We start from the raw sequence: 17,934 nt of genomic DNA, 5'->3' as shown, positions 1-17,934 counted from the left end.
ATATGCATCAAACTCTGCATACGAAGTGATTTAAAAAAGTTAAATTAGAATTTTAATTAATAAAAATAAGCAGAATTCCAGCGTTTTTCTGCTACAACGCTTGAAAATATATCAAAATAAAATTGCTTTTACCCCATATTAAAATACAAAAAAAATATCTTTTTAATAACACTTATTTAATTGTTGCGCATTTTTTTAAAATCTTGGTAACTTTTTCAAAATATTTTTTCCCATAATTTTCAACAACAGATTTAGTTAGTGATCTGAAATTCAAGCTTCTTTCATTATTGCATCAATGGCCTGATTTTCTTTTATCGTTGACAGTTACGGAAAGATTTTATTTAATATTTAGTTTCTATAAGGAATTTCCACTGCCTCGAAATTTATATCTTAATAGCATTATGATGTCATGGGACTTGATGGCTCTAATCTCATGACATATATACAATGAACAGAACAGACATATGACTATTAAATAACTCGAGTTTTATGCTTAAAAATATTTATTTTTTGGTGTGGATCATAAAGCAATTTAAAAGAGATTTAACTGGAAAAAAACATAATCAATATTTCCAACGGGATTTATTTAAAAGTTAGATATCGTAGTTTTTTGTGAATCACAGTTATTGACTGAAGCAAAGTACATTATAATTATGTATGCATACTTTATAGCATTTTCTCAATTGGAAATATATGTCTATATTTAACTATTTAGAAATTAACTACTGGATCCAAATTAGAATTAATGCATTGTATAATATCTCTCGCGGCGCCACTATTAACAGTTTTGGCTGAGATCTGCATTTTGGAAGCGACTAACTCTGAATAAAATAATAAATGTAGGCGATGTAGAAGCTCTCTGTCTGTCAGTCGCAGTTTAAAATTGATATAACTTTTAAACAAATACTCCTAAGAGAGACAAAATAGCTTTCCTGCTTGGAGGCATCTGCAGTTAAAATTGATAAAAGGTGCGTTACCATATTTCATATACAGACTGTGAAAGATATAGAGAGATAGATTAAACTAAAGAAAATGTATTAAAAGTTGCAAATTCAATATCTCACAGATGCGAAAGGTTAATATGCTGGAAATGTTGCATGTAGGCCAGAAGGACCTTATGTGGATTAATGAATGATTATTTTCTGTGAGACATTTTTGTATCATTCATTTTTATAGGGGTATTTTTTTTAATCATTGGAACTCCCATTGAGGAGCACCTCAAAAATGAGGATGAGAAATTTCCGGTATTCGCCCCCCTGGTGGATACAGAAAAAGATAGGTGTTAGCTACCTCCCATTGATGACGGGACATATTTTCCTCGGAAAAGGTTGTACCATGGCCGGTGATGGTGCTTCGGACTCGACCACAGTTCCCGCCGGGTTGTATTGCGGTGGTCCGGTCATTCAGTTTTATCCGTGTGTCGTAGGGAGGGGCGGAGTAGTCCATTTATGATTTTTATCTTTCGAATATCGATGAAATTTTGTTTAATTCAATTGCCAAGCTTTTTTTTTGTTTTGTTATTATAGTTCCGGTTTTAGTCCTGACAGCAGCAAGATCCAATGGCCGAAATTTATTACAAATATTTCTTTTTTCTCAGTCATATGAAATTTGGTTTCATTCAGTTCATTAATATTAATTGAAAATGTCTGCAAATAGAAAGTTATATTTGGATAATCTATATATATAAATACATAAGCCGGTAGCGATAAAATATGAATGAGAAATGAATGGATCAGTAAATCATCATAATCCTACAGCACCCATTATCTGTAGAAATAGGCTGTTTTGCTATTTCCTTTCACAGAATTGATGAAGCACACATATCATAAAATAGAGTAAGTGAAACGGTGCTAAGTTAAAGTTAATTAATGGAACCGAGAGAAATAAAATAAAACCCCTCAGGAATTCCCATTAAAAGCTCATCTGCATAAATGTTTTCGGAAGAGTATTAGATTTTAATCATTGTACAAGGGAATGATATAATAGGTAAATGATTCGGCTGACTAAAATGGCTACTATTAAAATCTTAGAAAAAAAGAAGCATGCTCTGAGTTGGAAGAAAAGCGAATGTTGATTCTATGTATAGACTAAGATATAATAAATTGTTCTATTTAATGATAGGAAAGTTTGATATTTTGTAGAAATACAATCCTTGCAAAACCATACATTTATTATATAAGTCAAATTTATGCACAAAATACAAAGGATTAGTTTTGGAAAATTACAGTACACTCCCAAGTATCCAGCTTAATGTGGTGGGAGGCAGGCCGAATGGCAATAAATTCAGATAGGCCGGAGTTCTATAAACTCATTTCTTTTCCCACCAATACCAGAAGACAAAGTTTTTACACCAAAATCTACTGCTATAATACGTATTTTCTCACTTCTTATTGAATACTAAGCACTCCATTTACCTGAAACCATGTAGAATGAGAATCGGCCGCGGCCCGGTGAATCATCGAAGCAGTTGCCGTTATCGTGTAGAGTTAAAATAGAAGGCTCTGTACTGGTAGTTTATATATGTTTATATACAGCAATTAACTTTTCAAGAATGTATTAAAGAAAAAGTAAATTAAAGGATATAAACTGTTCACATTTTAACATAAATCCTGTAATGCCCAACTTAAATGCAGGAAACATAAACAGAATATTAACGTAAATCGTAGGTCAAATTATTAAAAAAAAATTGGCCCAAACTGATTTTATTTTTCACTGATGAATGATTACATAGATATGAAAAGGTAATCCTAAGATAAGAATCAAAACTAATACTTTTTAGTTTTAAAAAAAGTCCTTAGTAGATGACTGCTTCTGCATTTCAGCCCGTTTCATGCGCCTTGGCAGAATTGCAAATGCAACGCGTTGCTTTCCTCATTTAATTACGATAAAAGAAAACAAGGCCGGATAGTACGGAAGCCGGATAGGCGGGAATCGGATGCTCGGGATTGTACTGTAGTTCTAGGATGCGAAGGTAACTGAACATGGAGGATGGTCGTTATTTACATGGAGAAAGTTAAGGGTTTATATTTCATCCCACCGAATGTTGTACTTGCTTCAAAGAAAACGCAGATGTAACAAAACATATTAAATATTTTAGATTTGAAAGAAATGAACCTCGATAGCTTTATTGAAGAATTAGGAAGTATGAAAGTAAGACGAATGCAGTTTTAATTTCATATTTTATTTAGAGAAAAATTATAATATATGTAATTTAATGATAAACGTTTATTTTTCATTTGATTTATTATTTGTGCATATTCATTTGCTTTTCATTTTCACATTATTATCTTTTACAGATGTGACATTAAAAAATAAACTTACTAAATTTTATATCAGCGAGAATTTCAGACGACGTCGTTTTCAAGAAAATTAAATCGATAATCGATATCCACTTTGTATTCAGAATTTCACTGATGACATAATTAAATTTGTCGCCGATTCGTTAAATGAATTAATGAGATTTTCTTTTACTTAAGAAGAAATTTTCTTTTTGATATTATGGGAATTGCGAGAAATTTTAAATAATCTGGTTAAGAAAATGATTGAAGGTAATATGGAAAAAAAGAGATGACTGAAATTAAATTGCACTATAATGGCTTCATCTCTAGATTCAAACCTGAGAGTAAGGCAAAATATAATTTGTAAATTCATATCAATATTTACTCAATATTAATATAACAAAAATTAAATGAGTAATTCGCATATAAATAGACATCGTCACAGCCTTTAAACGTTTTGTTGATCACGTGAGAAATCTTTGAAAACATACAATTGGCAAAATATTTTGGAGCAATATTCAAATTTAATATAAAATTTCACACGGTTATTTAAATATAAACTCTCTGATTTGTAGGTTAAAAAACTATTGCATATCTCATTAGACATTGTGAGCGATTTGTACATATTTGATTCACTATTTTAATAAATATATACTTCTACGCTAAAACTTTTCATTATATCTGGAACAGTTTGATTAATATAATTTTCCACTATTAAGTAAATGGCTGAAAATTGTATCTAGAATCTTGTGGTAGTTATTTGCTCGATTTTTCAGGATGCATTTAAATCATATTCTATGTTTAATCAGGTATAATTACTTTAAAAACTTTTTTACGTGTTATTATTTTCAATGTATTTTTTTCCGCGTTTTTAAAGATGGAATTTTCAATCTATTTTTTTTTTCTCATTTCTTATTGTTCTAAAGATTTGAAATTTTGCACATTAGTGTGCTCTTTAGAAGAAAAAAAAAAAACATTATATATTCAGATTTTAATTTATGGTTCATTTAATTAAATTTTGATTTCCTAAGTATTGGCAATCAATTTTAGAACATTTTTGTTTTGAGACTTAATATCTACAATAATAAATTATATAGCACTAGAAAAAAAATAATTTTAAGAAAGGTACTTAAAAAAATTAATAAAAGCGTATTAAAAATTATTTTATTACATTTATCTTTATGAATGCTTCTAATAATCTCAGAATGAGTAATGGTAATTCTATTAATTTTTATTAAAAATAGTTTCTTAACATCTATATTATGTATATGATATATACCAAACAAGTAAATATGCATTTATACTAATTCAAAACACACATAAATTTATATTTAAAAGTAATGTAATGCAATAATCAAAATGGGTATTTCGATATGTTAATATATTTAACATTCATGTGAACAAAACCAAACGCAAGAGTTTAGCAAAATAGGAATATTCATGAACAAAAGCACTCAAATTCCTTCTGATAACGTGTTATTAAAAATAGGAAACGAGTAATTTGATTTTTCCTGGATTCAATGCATTATTACTAAAAATATTAATAAATTTGGCATTACTGATTCAGCAATGGTGTTAGAATATAACCCAGATTCGACTGAGGGCACTTTGTGTAACCAAATCAATGAAATGAAGAGAATATACAGAGAATATAAGCTGAGGAATTTGTTAAATAATACATAAAGCTTTCTTTTTTAATGTAGAAAATATGCAGAAGATTTATGATTCGAATTATTATTACATTTAGGGCATAAGAATATAAAATATAAACACAGGAAGTCATACGATAACAATTCTGTTTGGCGGCATTCGTAGATAAAATTAATGAACATGAAATCAAATTCCATATGCAAATTGTGAGGGCACGAGGAGAAGAATTACGCAAAAAAAGTATTAGGAATTGCCAATACAATATTTTGTACTCAGAGCTTGAAAATATTGCATGCAGGCTAAAAGGTTTTAATGTTGATAACTATTCTAATAAAGTCAAATTCCATAATATCATAACTGCCATGAAAAATTTAACTGCCTGGATAATTTGTCTTTTTGCTTTTGGCATCCCATAACTTCACTTAGTTATTTCTCGTGTAAACTATTCGATTTTAAACGTAATCCCTCTTTATCTTTCAACAGTGGAAGAAAATTATGCGATTAATTATTTGATAGAACGAATTGAACATTCGACTCCAAAAAAAACATTCATATATATATATATAAATATCCTAGACAGAGAAACTCGACCAATTTAAAGTAGATATGAGGGGTTTAGGGAAAAATGAATGGATATCAAAATGAGTGAACAACTCTCTGAAATAACTCAATAAATGTAATAAATATTTTATTTTGGCTCTGAAAATAAAAATTCATAAAAATGTCTATTGGAAATAAACGTAAGGAATTTCAAGAAAAACTTAATTCTATCAAAATAAAATAATAATAATAATAGTCAGTAGTGTGCTAACATAGTCTAGTCAGGCAACGAGTACGTTCCTCTGCCCATAAACAGAACGATTAAAAATTGCATGCTTGGGTACTCTCTGCCAACTAAACAGTTTAGTCGAGGAGAATTCGCATGGCGCTGGCAACCCGATTAAACTGTTTAACAGGATGAGGTATTGCACTCATGTGCCTAGCCTTACATGAACATTTAATTACAATCTGCCTACATAGAGTTAATAGAGAAATAACTACCTAGAAATGCCAAAATTCTTGTGAAAGTCATATTGATTCATACAGAGAAATGGTGCATAAAAAAACAATCATATGTTAATAGGCCGAATAAATAAAAGGCTGAATAATGTATAGGTATATTAATCTATATATAAAATTGAAAATTCGTTTATTTGTAATTTGAGCCTTATACAAATCCATACCTTTGGACAGATTCAAATGTAATTCGGTACATATGTTCTATAGTATCTAAAAGGATTTACAATTTATTGAGAAATTTCTACATCTCCACATTTTTCCACATAATTTCTGAACAAAACATTGCACAAAAATTACTTTTCTCATCGTCTTAATAAAAGTAAGCTTTTTATTAAGATAAATTTCACTACTAAACGACTATTTCTCTAATTTTAATGATTTGAAAATAATTTAAGCGTATTTTATATCAATATATTTTTTTAGTTCAGCCCATTTTCAGTTTAATTACATATATCGCTCTGATGCCTTTTCTAGTATTGAAGTTAAATTAACTTTTTATATTTTTACTTTTGCTTTTGTTGCGTATTTTTTAAATTAGTTTGAATTTCTTACTTAGTTTCTATGGATATGCGAGTGCAATAGTTCACTTTTAAGCGTTGCCCTTTAAAATTGTAGAAATTTCTTGTTTCCATTTTTTGACCAAATTTCTCTCAATATTTTAAAATTTTTATTGAGCCCAATCATGTCTACATCAAAGTTCTTAATTAAAGTGAATCAGACAATAAAATCTATACCAAGACAAAACTATTTTAACAGTAAATAAATAAATAAAAATAGTCGAAAAATATCTGCAGAATGTACGATGGTAATTCCATCGCCGACATACTCCGTAAAAATTATTTAGTTATGATTTATCTAAATTTTGTAATTGTTGTAATTCTGTTTTAGTATAATTTTGAAACGCTTTATGTTTACAATCCTTAGATAATCAAATTCATTTCATTAATTCCAAATGTACGGTTGAAACTTTAGAACAGTCGAAAATAGGCTACGGTCGAAGTTGTCAAGACATTATTGACCTCTCAGTTCTAAAAAAACTTACTTTTGTTGACAGAGAGTCCCTCGGTATTTCAATTTTTAAAATTTTATTTTTCAAACCTCCAGAAGTTATTCATAGAATAGACGAGAAAATTCTAATTAGAGCAAAACTGAACCAAATGATCGTATCAATTTGGAAGCCAGGACATTAACCCTTTAAAGGGCCATTTTTTTTCTAGTCATATTATGTTAAAATATTTTTAGGCTTGAAATTAGAATAAGAAAAGGGATTCATTTAGCTTATTAGATAAATTTAATTTGATTAATTAATTAATTGGGTTAATTAATAATTAAGTAACAAATCAAGGCAAATCATTTTGTCTGAGATGAAGCATCTAAGTTTCTGACTTACAAAAAAATTTGTCAGAACCTATGCCAACCTACATAATTTCATACAAAGATTGATAGATTTGGTGGGAAGCATACTTCTCACGGCCCTAGAAAGGGTTAAAATATTTCTTTGAACGAAAAGGCGGATTCCCTCATAAAAACGTCCGTCGTACTTTAGGAGTCGAACCCCCCCCTTTTTTTTAAAGGATTGGAATTGAGATATTATCATATATTATCAGAAAATCTAGTTTAAAGTAAAAAGTATTGAGAAATTCTAGGGTATATTCTTTCTTTTTATCCTTTATTCCATCATAAAGAAAAATGAATACGTATTAATAACAAGCCTTATTACCCTGATGTTATCGCTAAATTAATACTCCCGCCTTATTGAATGAGTTTAGAATTTATCATGACCTTTTTTGTTTCAGCTGAAAAAAAATGACATTTATTATATTCTCTTGCATTTTTTAAAATGTCCAGCTCATAGAAGAATCTCAAACTTGAACAAGGAACTTAAAACTATAATAAATTCAATATTAATCTCAATAAATAAAATCTTTCAACAATTTCTCCAAAAAAGTGTGTTATAATAAGCGCCATTTATAAATTTTTCTTTGATCAATGAAATTTTTTATCGCTTACTAACTTTGATTTCCTAGTATTAGGGGATGATAGTCTTTGTTTGCTAAAGAGATCTCAATCAGTTAATATGTTAAGAAAAAAGAACTATTGATTATCTGAGATTCAAAAAACCTTTAGGTTGTCTTTTTCTTACATAATAAATCTTCTAAGTTAAAATTTAATACCTTAAAAACGCCACTATGAACTAGAAACTCCATGTTTCTTACACGTCTTTTCTTCCACGTATAAAGTGTCTTCCGGACACTTTAGAGTACTAATTTATTAAGGGGTTGAGATTTAAACCTCTTTTGAGTTGAATATTAAAAAAAAAATTGATTTGAAAATATATGTGTTTTGGGTTTTCTTTACATGTATAAAGAAAAAAACAGACGTAGGTAAAATCTCAAGTCCAGCAGCTTGTTCATATATAAAATAATACATCTGTTTGACTAATTAGTTGTAGTTTAGTTAGTTTACACGTTAAATTTAATTTCACACACTTGTTTTTACATTTAATAATTTAAATATAAAATATGCTATTTTTAGGTATTCCAAAAGGTTATATCCATTAAGAATTTCCAAGAAGAATTTTTAACATCATAATATTTATAGGCTGGCGTATTCCCTTCTAACAGAATCATGTGACATGCACAATGAAATTAAAATTTAAAATGCTCTACAATATAGAAAGTTGAATCGTAGAAGTACCCAATTCGGCACATAGTTGCTGCTTTTGTAAAAAAGCGCATTAAGAAACGTTTTGACAAATTATTAATTAGATTTTAATTTAAAAAATCAATTAAAATTATAGCATTTCTCCTCAATAACTTAGAAACATGTTATGACACAAAAACACATTTTTACTTTATCTTAAAAAGCTAAAAAATTGGTTTTGCATTAATGTCAATTTTATTTCCGATCAATTCTTTCTCTAGCTTTAATAAGTTTTTAAAAATATTCTTTTAAGTATTATTTATTTTTATAAACTTATTTATATACGTGCCCTTTATGAAGATAGTAAATCTAACTAAATATGTGTGAAAATTATCGTTTTTATAATAGAAATATAATAAATAGCTGGTATAAGAGATAGATTAATCAAGTGCCTTAACATACTGCGTTGTTTCAAACTAAAGATTCAAATTCCTTCCGACATTTTTTTTTTCTTCCTACCCAAGTTAATTAAGCCATTCGGGTAATTTTACAAGTGAGCTGCTTAGTATTGTAATTGCAAAACTTAAAATTATTGTTGCGATAAAGTCTATCGTATTTCTAGGTGACTGAGGAAATTTTGCAATACAGTTCCTATAAATATTTCGGAAAAAATTTAATAAAAAAATTAAAGCTTTTTTTTCGTTTTTTATGGGACGTGCATCCAAGTATTTCGTTACGGCCTTGAGATTTTTTTCTTTTAGTCATAAGTCAACTATACACCTCAGTGTTTTTCAACCTTTTCTTTTTATCTTGCAGTATCCTTGAACCTATGTTTAAACTTAAGAAGCTCCTTTAAATCATGTTGATTAAAATAGAACAGCTTAAAAATGAGCATGCATATTTATTATTTATTGGTACCGACTGAATAGATTTTTTTAATGTTTTTTTGCTTTCCGAAAGAATAGGTTCTGAAAAACATTTTTTGCAATTTACTTATTTTTTTTAACTTTAAAACTATTTGATTTTTGATGAAAATTTTGAATGATGTACATGAAATAGAAATTTTAAAAGTAACACTAAAACCAGATTTTGGAGCACCATGTTTTACAATTTTTTTGATAAAATGTTGATCCTATGGAGTTATTAACTTCAATTGTAATTTATTAGAGGAAAGTTATCTAAGAATTATGATGTTGAAAACCGAAGAATGCATAGTTCAATGCATAGAAAATACAGTAGACTCCCGATTATCCGCGGGCGGGTTATCCGCGCTTGCCGCACAAAGTTTTTTTTTTTTTTTTGATTGATTTTTTTAAAAAGGTACAGTTTTACAGTTATGCTTTTGTAATTACATAATACATTACAGTATTAAAACAGTACATATGTATTAATTTTTCTTTGTATCCTTGACGCTTCTCGTAAGTACAAAGCACTTTTCTGTTTTCATTAACAAAATGTATTTTAGATTAGTTTTGAGTGATATACTAAAATATTAAGTGTTAGTTAAACATCTCCTGCTGTTTATTTTACGTTTTATTGTACATAAAACGATTTTTCAAAGTTGGAAAGACTCTTTTCTCTTTTTCTATACCCGTTTTTAGCTTTTTTCGGATTATCCGCGATTTTTGTTATCCGCGGCGGCCGCGCCACCCAATTCCGCGGATAATCGGGAGTGTACTGTACATACAATTACTTTTAAAGGAAATCAAAATGAATTAATATCTGTTCGGCATGCAAAAAAGAATTTTATATCATCCTAATCAATATTAATAACTCACACTTTAAATATCAGAATTTCATTCATTTTAGAATTTATCTTGTGAAGATGGGAAAAATAATTTTAAACAATAACAACGAATCGAAAGTTTTCGACTCTTTTCATAAATTAAAAATAATAACACAAAATACTTTATACAGAAATAATACTTCAACATATCTGTAGAAAAAAAAAGTGTTTTAATTATGAAAGATATAGAATTAATGTTCGAATTGAAAAAGTAAGTTGCGATAAAAATTATTAAAATGATAAAATTATCAGCTTAAACTGAATTAGAATTTCAAATTAATTTAATTTTGAAATTCAAAGCTTTTGATAGTCACAAGATGTCCATATCACTTCAGATTCTGAATCTACTGAAGTAACTGTTGTCCCTAACCGTGAGTATATTTACTGAACTGGTTAAAGTAATTTTTTTATTTTATGTTTCATATTTATAATGACATATTTATAATTTTATATCTCAGTTAAATTCAGTATTTAATTTTTAAACCTCTCTGAACTCCATTTATTTAATATCATAGAGTGATAATTCTTTATTAATATTGTTGTCATAAAATTAATAATTATTACTATTGCCATAAATTATACAAATGATGTTTAGAATTAATGATATACTAAATGATATAACCGGCGATGCTTGGAATAATATTTTATTAATAAGAAAATTCAATATTTAATTAATTCTACCCAAAAGTTTCACGCGTACTATCTAATAAAGATATTATACGATCGCTTTGTATAAAATTGCAGATTTGGGCAAGACCGCCAATGCTTTGCATAGCATTGATGAACAATAATTAGGAAATACTGGTCTTTTGCATGAATTTGGCATTTGTATTGAATCTATTATGCGATCCTTGGCGATTTATCTCTGTTATGCGATTAACAATAAAATTGAAATTTTGTATTCCACCACAATCAAAAACAATTATGTATTCCAACTGATTAAAACCGAAATTTGACACAGGGCTATAACTGTAGTCACAAAATCGCATACAATTTCAAATATGTAAATAATTTCTTTTTTAAGTTATTGTGTTAACATACTTGTAAAAGTACAGACCGACAAAGTCAATTGGTTGACTGATTTGATTTAAAATTTGATAGATATCTACTATTTATATGATAAATATGTATATCAAATTTTATCCATTTAGCTCTTACGTTTTATAGTTGACTTTTTAACTGATATTCAAACAGCCATACAGACATACTTACTCTAAAGGAATTTTGCTCACCATTTGTAAGTAATTCGCAAATTTGGTATAAAAACATTGAACCAAATTTCATTTGTCTAGCTAAAAGCATAGTTCATAGACATAGTACCTAAAATGTATTCCCCCCCCCCAATTCTCGAAAAGCTCTGAAATGTGAAGATTCGGCAATTCTAGTTTTTTGACGATTACAGTGTATTATCTATTTATACTTCGCATACGAGAAAATAATTACAATTATCACATATAGAATTAGTAGTTGAGGGTTAATAAGGTAAATGCTACATACGAAAAAATAAAAAAAAATATTTAATGGTTAGAAAGGTAGACTTACGAGAGTTTAGAAAAATTTGTTTCACATATGTACTGGAGAGAACATAACAACGCAGTCTTAAATAAGCGCATTTTTTTATAAATAAAATGCACGCAACTTTTATAAAGCAAAGGAAAAATACTTATGTATGAAATATTATAAGTTTTAAAGACAATATTTTCTCATAGTATACATCATCATTTTAATTAGAATTATGTTGCAGAAAAGAATTTTTAAATCACACAACTTCACCAAACGAATTTAAAAAGCTCCAAAGTATAATTTTGCCATAAATTATTGTGATTTATTTAAGAATGGCAGAAATTTAAACACTGGCAATCAAGTGGGAAATATATAAAATGATTTTAAACATCCATAATATTTTCATTCAAAAGTAATGATAAATGTAAGAAAAAAAAAATGATTATTCTAAGCACTGGGATATAATTTTTAATTAATAAAAAATAGTTACTGAATTAATTGTTACGGAACTTGCTTTCAGCATTATATTTGTTCGCGAGAAAAATTTAAAGAAAATGTAATATTCAATGGTTAGGATTTGTACAGTGTTCAAACAATTCACCCATTTTTCTCTTTTATTTAAATAGATTTGGTTGATTTTATTTAAATTATTTATTAGATTTTTTAGAACTGAAAGATATTTAAAACAGCTTGTTATTTGCCATTATTTGAATAATAAACTTACGAAAGATTAAAAAAAAAGATTAAAAAGTTTCATTTTTAATACTTTCAAAAACTCAAGATCATTAACTCAGAAACTGAAAAACAGTTCGTTACAACGGTATTGCAATTTTGCATCTAAAACCCGAATAACAAGTTTCTATTTAGAAATGATACCCGAGATTATAAAGAAATCTTAAGATGTTAATGACAGACATATCAGCACTAATTGACGTAGATGCAAGTTCAGATATCACGAATTGTTTATCTCATGTGACTGAGACTCATATAAATTGACCTTATTGAGAAAAAGGCTTTAAAATAAATAACGAATACAACAGTTCTATAAATATTTGAATTGCCAATTTCTTTCGTTATTTTTAAATGAAAAATATTGTGTGTATGATAATAATTATTCCTACTATAATTAGTGATTATTTTATTGCAATCTTTATTTATAAAGAAAAACATATAATTTCTCTATTTATAAAAGCGATATATTAAACATATTTTCCCCAACAGTTGCACTATTTTTTTAATGTAAAATATCAACCTAATTAATATGTTATTATATTAATATCTAGGATTTGTCCAACTTAGGGATTACAATATGTTTTTTTCCCCTTTATTTTAATGGCATGTTATCGTTATACTTATGATAATTTAAATTTAGAATACATTTTCTATAACGTGTAAAACGAATATAAAAACCAGAAAATGGTTTTAAATTTTGCTTATCTGAAATTGATCTTCATCATTTATAAGGACAAAAGTAGTTACAATAAAAGGTGTTTTTATATTTACTTTATAATTTCTAGTTTAAGTTTCAGTTTAGGAAGTTAAACACATAAGCAATTTATAATAGCATTAAAAGAAGAAGAAAATAATATAAAAATATTTTAAAGCAACATTAGCTGTTGTTTTCAGTTTAATTTTGAAATTTTAATTTCGCAACAAGCAATTCTATAAAAAAGAAACATATTGATTTAAATGCAATTAACTGTATTGCAATATTTTTGATTCATCAAACTCATTGTTATGTCGGTAAAAATAACAATAAATTTAACTAATTGGTTTAACTATGAACTGAAGATAATATAACTTTTAGAAAAAAATTTAAGAATTATGGAATCTTTAAATCATTTACAAAAATTTTATTCAATAGAAAAGCGATCAAACATTATAATTATATTAACAAGAATATTTTTATAAGTAAATAAAATTTTTAAAATTCATGATTATGAATGATTGATGACAAAATTCAGAAAACATCAAAACTGTAATAATAGTGCCATTACGTTTCAAAATAAACAAAATTTTTTAAATCCTTTTTTTTTGTACAAAAATTTTAATGAACACAAATTTTTAAAAATAAATTATCCATAAGTAAGTTTAAAATAAGTGAAACGCTTACCTTTGACTCGCAAGAAATGACGAATTCATTTTGCTGTAAAAATAGATATCTGCAATATAACAAACGATTTTCTTAGTTAACGTAAATTAACTGTAAAAATAGCAGAAAACTAAATTTCTAATTTCTTGGAAAAATCGTTTGCATAGAATAATATTCAATCAAGGTTAAAAAAAACTTTAAAAATTTTCTAACATCCAATTTTTTATGAATTCTATTATTGGCCGTCTGTCTTGTTATAAATGATCTCTTAATGAATCGTACAATTTTTTTTCACTTTCGAGAAATTAAATCAAAGAATGTAGAAACGGATACCAGAAAAAGTTTCTTTTTCATAAAATGTACTCTTAATTTGAAATAAAATAAATATTTATAAAATTATAACTAGGACAAACCACAGCTTTTTAAAATTTAATTTCGAAACTAAATTAGAACAAAGCATTATGAAACAAAACTTCTGCTTTCATCAGCTGGTGCTTATTTCTTTATCAGTATCAATGATAAGCTTGATAAGGATTGAAAAACAGATAGTGAGAAATATGTTAGCGCTTATGTAACACAGCGAAAACTGACGCTTGATTTATAGTCTATTTATATGAAAAGCATGCTACGAATTATTTTTTTATTCGCGAAATCATAAGCGATGATGTTACGTGATGATGCATCTTTTTTTTTAGATAAACTATTTTAGCGCGTAGGCAATGAATAAAGCATAAATGGCAATTTTCATCATCATCTCTTAGTCGCATATATTTTTTTACCTGCTTTTACCAGTATTGCATTATTATTATGTATGTTTCTTTGAAAGCAGACGCGTTTTTAAAAGGTTGACATGTTTTTACCAGTATTGCTTTATTATTACGTATGCTTCTTTGACAGCAGATGCGTTTTTAAAAGGCTGACGTAGAACTATGACATCATAGCAGTTATTTCATCTCAAAATCGGTCGAGCTCCAAAACTTTGTTTGCCAGCTTGAAAAATTGAAAATGAAAGTTAAAAATTTATTTTTATATATATATATATATATATATATAGAGAGAGAGAGAGAGAGAAGGGGGGGATAGATACCGTAGAGAAGTCTCGTGATTGTTTCAGACCAGTTTAAACTGGTTAATGACTTAAATTAATTAAGACAAATAATGACTTAAAAATACTAATGTTCTCACATGATAATTTGAAATTTGCAATCGTAGATTCCATTTTAATTTTTATACTTAATTTTGCTTTTTTATTTATGTATATATATTTATTTATTTTTTGAATTTTGACATCTTTTTTATTACATTTTTCCCTATATTCAACAACAGTTTTACTACTGCAGTGAAATTTCATCTGTTTTCATTGTTTCATCAAACACTTAATTGCTTGATTTTCCTAAGTTATGAAAGTTTAGGAAAACAGATTCTATTACCTGAATAATTTTTTTGAGGAATACGAGAATAAAATTTCAATATCGCTGAAAAGATGTACAGTAAGAGGATACGAAATAATTCTTAATGACATCGGACTCGACTTCATTAGGAAGGTACATGTGCGCAATAAACACAGTTGTTATAAATATACATAAGAACCCGACTCTAATGTTTTTATCGATATGATGCTTAAAAGAATGTTGTTGAGGAAATCATTAACTTTAAATTTATGACTTCATTTGTAAGATATTTAATTAAATTGAAACTAATATTACCGATGAACCCCGCTGGCCCTAAAATCTGCTGATATGAAAATAAGTAACACAGAAATTTATCTGATGGAAAGTAGCAACGATTTAGAATATAGTAGCTCTAATATAGTGCTTAAAAGTATGTTATTGCTTAATTGAAACTTAAAAGTATGTTTTTGAGGAAATCATTAACATGATTTATGTTAATGATTAACAAATCATTAACATAAATCATGTTATGTTGATCATTAACAAATTTATGACTTTATTCTTAAGATATTTAATTAAAATGAAACTCAACTAATATTCTCTTTGAACCAGTTAAACCCAAAGGCGGCTGAAATGAAAATAAGTAATACAGAAATTCATCTGATGGAATGTAGCAACAATTTAGAATATAGTAGTTCTAATATCCTGGCTTTTAAAGAAATTCTATAGAATTGGTAGAAGAGTTTAACGTCAGCCGGAAAGAAAATTCTTCGAAAAGATTTGTAAGTTCGGTTCATTCAGTTCTTGAAAGAGGAGAATAAATGTTATTCGTATGGAAGCAAAGAATGATTGAATGAAAAAGGGAGGGAGAGACTTCAAGAAAAGCTAAATTTAACCGAGTTATTCTAGAAGGAATAGTTCTATTCGAAAGGACGAAAATCAATACAGCCATAAAGTGGATTTCTCTTTTAAAAGCGTGGGTATACTTCGTCGATGACATTACTTAAATTAATCTTCAAAACACCTTCGGATGATTTAGCAATTTTCGTCCTAATATATTCATTCTTAAAAGACTTCTATTCAGAGATTTTACGAAACGTTCACTAAAAACTTTTTTTTCCTTCTGTTTGTTGAATTCAATGGAAAGCTTTAATTCTTTGTCAGTAGCTATATAACAAATGAATAAAAGGTTTAATTAAAAAAAAACTTGGTGGATTGTGTTTATAGCCTACGTAAGTTTATGGTTACTACGTATGTTTATGACCTACTTTATAAATACTATAAATACGTAAGTCATTAAAAATATAAGCAAATGTGTATTTAAGTAAACTATTAATAAATACACCTTTTATTCTTCAAGTATTAGTTATGACAAAAACTGATAATTAAGGAATTATCTAGATATAATATCAATATAGATAACTATCATTATCTATATTGATTTTATATCTAGCTTTCAAATGACAAAAATAAGAATTACAATTATATAAAAATTGACGCAAAATGCTAAAGGTATTTTAATTTAATTATGTGGATAAATTCTCGTTATGTAAATTTTATCAGAAATTATTTAATGATAATTTAATGATTGTTGATATTTGTACACCGTTTGGTGTCTTTAAAACTAAATGCTTATAATATTATAATTTCCAATGTATTTTTTAGATTTTTTAAGAAGGGAATACATTTAACTCTTTCAAAAAACATAAATTATTAACTTGTTTTTTTAATGTTTTTAAAAAATTTTTATAATAATCTTCAGAATTCCTCATGTTTTAACATTTTTAAATATTCACCTTTTAAATACCTAATGGGTTTTTGCTGTTTTTAAGTTTAGATATTTTTAGATTTAAAATCTCTTATATATCTTTAAACAGTTTTAAAGATATATAAGAGATTCAGAATTCAAAATCCAACTATTTAATGAGTTTTGTAAATATTTTTAAATTGAGTGATTACACATCGATTGAATTTCTAACACATTATAAAAAGCTTTGAATTTCATTACGTGAAACTTTTATTTTTTACTAGCCGCCTTTGGCGACCAGCCGGTTCACCATTATTATCGCTGGCTACAATTTTCAATTAAATATTTTAAGTAACTTGTCTCTTAATAGCTTCTCAAACAAAACATTTTTAATCTTCAAATTTGATAGTCATACCAAACTTATACTGTTGTTTAGATCGTCTCATTCAATTTACTATATATATTTTCCTAATTTGTTGTCATTTCCAGTAAAACTCCAACTTTAATTTAAAGTGGAAATGCTGAGATTGCAATTAATATAAAGATATTTTTTAAAGAAACCAAGCGTTTTATTTTATTTATCATTTTTATTGTTATTTATTTATTATTATTATTGAATATGAATACTGCAAACAGAATCGCTTGGTATTTAAGTCTTGTGTGAACTACAGAATATTTTTCATAATTTATGTAATATCTCACAGAATTTCAACAAAAATTTCTCAGATTCAGCTTAAAACTCAGTTTTTAGTTTTGCTTTCAAAAAGATTGAAATGAAATCAATA

This window comes from Argiope bruennichi, chromosome 7 (assembly GCF_947563725.1).
Source record: "Argiope bruennichi chromosome 7, qqArgBrue1.1, whole genome shotgun sequence".
Classification (NCBI taxonomy): Eukaryota; Metazoa; Arthropoda; class Arachnida; order Araneae; family Araneidae; genus Argiope; species Argiope bruennichi.
The sequence above is the reverse complement of the archived record's forward strand: the minus strand, read 5'-3'. Positions refer to the sequence as shown.